The following is a 6,843-nucleotide window of genomic DNA, read 5'->3' as shown; positions in this document are numbered from 1 at the left end:
GATACCCATGGCCCAGTGCCTGGGTTTGGGAAACAATAGCTGTGTCAACTTAAAAAAAAAAAGGCCCAGCCGGGCATGGCTCAGCGGTTGAGCATCGACCTAAGATCCAGGCAATCGGGGTTCGATTCCCGCCCGGTCAGGGCACATGCCCGGGTTGTGGGCCGCAGCCAATCAATGACTCTCTCATCATTGATGTTTCTATCTCCTTCTCTCCCTCTCCTTTCCTCTCTCTGAAATCAATAAAGATATATTTAAAAAAAAAAAAAAAAGACTTTATTTCTTACAACAGTTCTGGTGTACAGGAAAGAGCAGCTAATACAGAGAGTTCTCGTGTACACTCCCCTGTGCCTGCACAGTCTCCCCTATTATTTCCATATTCCATTAATGTGGCGCACCTGTTACAGTTGATGAGCCCATATTGATACATGATTGTTCATTAGAATCCATAGTTTACACTAGGGTTCACCCTGTGTGGTACAGTTCTATGGATTTTGACAAGTGCATGCTGATATGTATCCATCATTACAGTGTACAGTATGCCCATCAGTTTTTATTCCCTTCATTCCATACCCTTTCTCCCCGGCCCCTTCAAACAGCAGCAGTTCTTATACAAACAATAGGCCTGGTCTGTGCCTGCATTCCTCACCCCAGGTGCTCCCTACCTGCAGGCCATGGTGGCTATTAGGAGCCTCCAGCCAGATTGATTCTCACCTCACTTTGTCCTGGGCTCACTTTCCACTTTTCTCACCAGCACAGTTAAGAGTATTTTAACTTGGCCCTAGCTGGTTTTGCTCAGTGGTTAGAGCATCAGCCCATGGACTGAAGGGTCCCAGGGTCAATTCTAGCCAAGGGTATATATATCGGTTGCAGGCTCGATCTCATGTGTGGGAGGCAACCAATTGATGTGTGTCTTTCATGTCAATGTTTCTCTCCCACTCTCTCTAAAGAGCAAAGGAAAAAATATCCTCCAGTAAGGATTTAAAAAAATATTTTAACTTGGAATTATTTAATAAACAGTACCACCACAAGAATTGGTCAACTATTTGGGAAGAAAAAGATCATAGCACTGCATCATCTATCTTGATCTATTTGTTATGTTTTATTTTTAATTTTTTTTATTGATTTGAGAGAGAGAGAGAGAGGAAAGAGAAACATCGATTTGTTGTTCCACTTGTTTATGCATTCATTGGTTGCTTCTCGTATGTGCCCTGACCAGGTATCGAACCCACAACCTTAGTGTATTGGGACGATACTCTCACCAATTCAGCTATCCTGTTAGGGCTTGACCTATGTGTTTAAAAAAAAGATCAAACTATTAAAAAGGGGAAGAAAATATTGGTGAATATTTTTTTGATGGACAGAGACCAAGCTTTAAAGAAATAAAAGAAATGACAAAGAAAAAATATTGATATTCCGCAATGTAAGTATTTTAAGTTCAAGGTCATCAAAAACCATCATAAGCAAAAGGAAAAAAACATGCTAAGAAATAATTTGCAAAAAATTTGACAGCCCATTATCCTAAAATATACATTGGAAACCCATCCAAAGTGATGAGAAAAACACCTAGGTTCTAGATACCTGGAGAAGGCTTTTATTTAATCCTTACCACAGACTTTTTCGATGTTTTTTAAGAGTAAAGAAGAAATAACTTGTCGGAATTAAGTTCTAAAGGTTGTTTTATAAACTTCATTTTGAGTTCACATTTTTCAACATAACGTGAGTGGGTTTGGATCTAGTTTTTCTCGGGGTGTGATCAGGTCTTTAGTCAATGTATTGATGGCCTTGGTAATCTATAGACACTGGTTTCAATCTACAGATTCTGAGGTACTGCTAAGACGATACTGAGAGAACCCCCATGAAGACAAGAGAAGCACCTCAAAACATGGTACTCTGGACACTTAGGACTAAAGAAGGCCCTTTGCTCACTCTCTGAGAGAAGTCTGGATACATTTAATAGTGTGGGTGTCAGTGGCAGGAGCCTCATTTCCTTTGCACACACAGGGATCATTAGCCACATAAGATTACCTGTATAGGATAAAATGAAGATTGGGGGCAGGCCGAGTTGGTGGACTGTTAGAGAGAAACCTAATGGTGGTGCGGATGGGGGTGGGTAGAGTGGAGGAGTGTCTCCCATATATAAAATATTTTGTAGCATTGCATTGCCCATCAGTGTTCAATGCAAGCTGTCCACTTTTAGTTCTTTGGGCCTAAACTTAAGATGCAGGCATCAGAGGAACTCTGCCTCGGATATGTTGGATTAACTGAACAAAAGATGTCTCACGGGGATATTCTGGTAAATACATTTGGTGAACCAAAGGGTGGAAGAGGCACCCAAGGCCTGGGTGGGACTAGGTTCTTTTCCATAAATCCTGGCTGTGTAGTTGAATCCAGGGGCTGGGGAGCGGGGAGGCATAGCCTGGTGTGATGAATCAATGAGACAACCCCAGGCTTTGGAGATGGACAGTCCATGGTTCACCTCTCTGCCCCACCACGTTCCAAATGTGTGGACTTAGACAAGTTACTTCAAATCCTTTAACTTGTTCCACATTCATAAAAAGGGGAAATCCATACTGTATTTTTTTATTACAAGATGCACCATCAATTTATTAACTTTTGTACAAAACAGGACAAACCATATGTACATCGAATGCAAGACAAAATTAAATGTAGACAAAAACTCTCCTTAGAAGTAAAGAAATAGCAAAATTACTTTTCAGGCTTTTCGTGAAGACTAAATCTGATAAAGGGAGAGCCGTTCACAGTTCCTGACACAGGGTAAGCACTGAAATGGTAGTTGTAATCTAATAATGTGTGCCACGTGCTTTAAACACCAAGTAGGCATGCTTATCCCTACTTTGCAGATGTGGAGACTAGAACTGAGGGATCCTGCTTGATTTTGCCCAGTCATAACTGGGGGAAAGCCCCAGGTCTGTCAGACTGTCAATCACACAGCCTAAGAGCCACAGAGTTGAGCAAGTCCCTGTTGGATGGATCATCAAACACAGGAAATGGACCCAGTCACATGTTAATTAGCAAATAGGGTTTTGTGTTCCTGGGACTACAGAGAGATCTCTCCGTGTCCAAATGCATAAAAGGACCTTTATCAGAGGTCCAGTCTCTAAGGTCTGTGTTTTCCCCTTCCCATCTCTTCCAAATAGGGAAGGGGGACCAGCATCTTCTGGAAGACCCTATTCCTGGGTTACATGAAGACTTTCCCATGAGTACACCTGCATTGATAGTTTTAGAGGAATAGGTTTCCTTATATACATGATAAATAGTCTTTCTGTTTTGCTAACAGAAGGCAATCCCCTCACCCACCTCAATGCTTACTACAGTGCATTGCCCTCAGGGTGGAAACACCTCCAGGGCACCGACAAAGAGAAGCTCCTTTAATGATTAACCCAGGCACTAACCCCAGGGATTTCTTTCCTCTATCTTTCTGTTCAAGGTTGGAATGTTTTAAATTTAGAACAATTGAAGCAGTGTAAGTGAGTGCAGCAGTTCCCCAACTTTTTTATCTCAAAACTCTTTTACACTCCCCTCTCCAAGCCAAATAAGAACGTAAGAAATTAGGTTCTTTTTTTTAAATTGCAGTATAATTGACACATAACATTGTTAGTTTCAGATGTACAACATGAGGACTTAATATTTGTATAAAAGACTTACACTCTTAAAAATTATTAAGGATTCTAAAGACCCCTTGGTTATGTGACTACATCTGTCCATATTTAGTGTGTTTGAAATGAAAACTGCAAAAACCTCCACATTATTGGATAATTTATTTTAAGATAAATTCCTTACATGTTATAAATAACATATTTTATGCAAAATAACTATACTTTTCAAAATTGAAAATATTTGGTGAGAAGAATAGCATTTACATTTTTGCTAAGTCTCTCTAGTGGCAGATTTTCATATCTGATTCTGTATAAAACCTATTATGATATTACTGAGTGGGTTTAAGTATATGAAGAAAATTCAGCCTCATACAGATATATAGTTGAAAAGGAAGGAGTATGTTAATATCTTTTTCAGATAATTGTGAATATTTTTCTTTGATTCTATACCCAAACTGACAAATTATTGTTTCTTAAAGATTAGTTGTGTCAAATCCGAAACCATGTCAAAGAAATTTTTGTACTTTGTTACCTTAAAATCCATTTGGTCGATTTTGCTCTTTGAATTGATTCTTTTACCCAGGCATCTTTTTGTAACATCCGACATTGGTCATTTGGAAAATATGGTTCATTGAGTTATGAAGACCTTGCAAATGTTGACACATTTCATAACACAACATTTAAAAATCATATTGATTAATATCCCTTTGATCTCATGAGAGGATTCTTAAAGTATTGGAAAGCTATCAATCTTATAGTGGCAGATACAAGTTTCCCAGAATTCTAATTTTTAAGGGGAAACTTGAAATTGCTAACAAATACTGTTGGTTGTTTTCCTTAGAGCAATAGGCTCAATTGATTTTTGAGAAATTGTCTACAGGTATTGTTTTTATGATTTAAAGTCTTTTTTTAAAAAGTAGGAATCTGATAAGTCCTATGCGTAAGTCCTTTTTATGGTCGCTCATTCCCCCTCTGCCCCCCCCCAAAGACAGGACGTTAGCATGGCAGACAAAGCCCCCAAACCAGGGACCTTCTGCTTACCTTCTAACTGCCTCCTGATGACCTCCAGGCCTTTCCACCCCAACCCCTACCATCTGAACCTCTGTGGTTTTCTCTGTTTTTGAAATTCTACATTCTCCTCTCTCTGCCTGCATCACAAATCTTTCCCTCACAATTCAACCAAGTTCCACTAACCTTTTAAGACTCAATTTTGGTATGGATCTTCCGGACTGTCTTCCCTTCATCCTTGCGGTGGTGAATTTTATGTGTTACATTGATTGGGCCTCAGGGTGCCCAGATATTAGGACAAATATTATTCTGGGTACCTCTGTGTGGGATTAATATTTAAATTGACAGACTGAGTAGAGCAGATTTAATTATTCAAACAGTTTTTATTATAAAACTAAATTCAAAAGGTGTCTACAAAGTTGGCTTTTGTTCCCTTGCTCACCTTAAATCAGTAGTCTAACAAGGATTAGAAAAGACAGACCTCTATTTGGTGTTTCTGACAAAAGTAGAAAGAGTGAAAACATAATTATGAAAGGTTTCACTCAGGTGTTTGAGTGGAGCCTGCAGGATGAAAGCACTCTCACAGCAATGCCCTGGGGAGGTTTTGGGTTTTTTTTTGTTTGTTTTTTTTTTAAACAGCATATTCAGGCCCTGGCCAGTGTGCCTAAGTTGATTGGTTGTTGTCCCATGCACCAAAACATTGCTGGTTCAATTCCTGGTCAGGGCACATGCTCCGGTTGCAAGTTCAATCCAAGGTAGGGGGCGTGCAGGAAGTAGCAGATCGATGTTGTGCTCCCACATCAATGTTTCTCTCTCTCCCTCTCCCTTCTTCTCTCGCTAAAAAAATCAATAAACTATTAAAAATAAATAAATAAACAGCAGAGTCAGTTACTGTCTCTCCAGCTTAGAGAGGTTCATTTTATTTAAAAAATTTTAATATATCTTTATTGATTTCAGAGAAAGGAATGGGGAGGGGGAGAGAGAGAGAAACATCAATGATGAGAGTCATTGATCAGCTGCCTCCGGCATGCCCCCAACTGGAGATTGAGCCCGCAACCCAGGCATGTGCCCTGACTGAGAATTGACCTCCTGAATTATAGGTCAACACTTAACCACTGAGCCATGCCAGCTGGGCATAGAAGGGTTCATTTTAATTATTCCAGTGAGGTTTTTACAGTATGACTTGGAAGGGGTTATCCCCACCAAAAAGATTCTGCTGAATGCCTGTCATATGCAGGTCACTGTTCTAAGTATTATAGATGGAAAACATTTTAAGACTTGGAGCACCCTTTCATAGCAAGCAATCTAATAGATTCAGTAGGGGTGCTCAGGTTCTTCAAGTTCAAAGACAGTCAAGGTAGCCATGTGGAGAAAAAAGCAAGAGCTTCAGAGTTTCATTTAAAAAAAAAGAGAGAGAGAGAAGCTTTGCAGACCCTGCATTCCCAGAGTACCTGGTATCAGCCATGGTGAATCCCAACGTGTTCTTCGATATTGCCATTGAAGGCAATGGTGAGCCCCTGGGCCACGTCTCCTTCGAGCTTTTTTGCAAAGTTCCAAAGACAGCAGAAAACTTCCATGCTCTGAATGCTGGGGAGAAAGGATTTGGTTATAAATGTTCCTGCTTTCACAGAATTATTCCGGGATTTATGTGCCAGGGTAGTGACTTCACGAGCCATAATGGCACAGGGGGCAAGTCCATCTGCGGGGAGAATTTCATCCTGGCATCTCATCCATGGCAAATGCTGGACCTAACACAAATGTTTCCCAGTTTTTCATCTGCACTGCCAAGAATGAATGGTGGGGTGACAGGCATGTGGTCTTCAGACAGTTGAAAGAAAGCATGCGTATTGTGACAGCCATGGAGCGCTTTGGGTCCAGGAATGGCCAGACCAGCAAGAAGATCACCACTGCTGACTGTGGACAACTCTAATAAATGTGACTTGTGTTTTACCTTAACCTCCAGACCATTCCTTCTGTAGCTCAGGAGAGCACCTCTTTACCCCCATCTGCTTGGAATGTACTATAATCTTTGAGCTCTCACCGTAGTTTATTGGGTTCCATATTTTCCTTACCCCCCTTCCAAGTCTAGCTGGATTGCAGAGTTAAGTTTATGATTTTGAAATAAAAGCTGAACAACAACAAAGAGAGAGATCCCTTTAAATACCATATTGTACTGATTGGAAATGGAGCTGCTGCTGGTCCCAGGATGATGAATTTA

General features: G+C 40.4%; 1 pseudogene; it reads left to right on the top strand.

Annotated features, from left to right (window-relative positions):
• The first annotated feature begins 6,082 nt into the window (after nucleotides 1-6,082).
• Nucleotides 6,083-6,555, top strand: LOC107542434 (peptidyl-prolyl cis-trans isomerase A pseudogene; annotated as a pseudogene).
• The last annotated feature ends 288 nt before the right edge of the window (nucleotides 6,556-6,843 follow it).

Source organism: Miniopterus natalensis, chromosome 1 (assembly GCF_054644295.1).
Source record: "Miniopterus natalensis isolate mMinNat1 chromosome 1, mMinNat1.hap1, whole genome shotgun sequence".
NCBI classification, from domain to species: Eukaryota; Metazoa; Chordata; class Mammalia; order Chiroptera; family Miniopteridae; genus Miniopterus; species Miniopterus natalensis.
The sequence above is the reverse complement of the archived record's forward strand: the minus strand, read 5'-3'. Positions and strand labels throughout refer to the sequence as shown.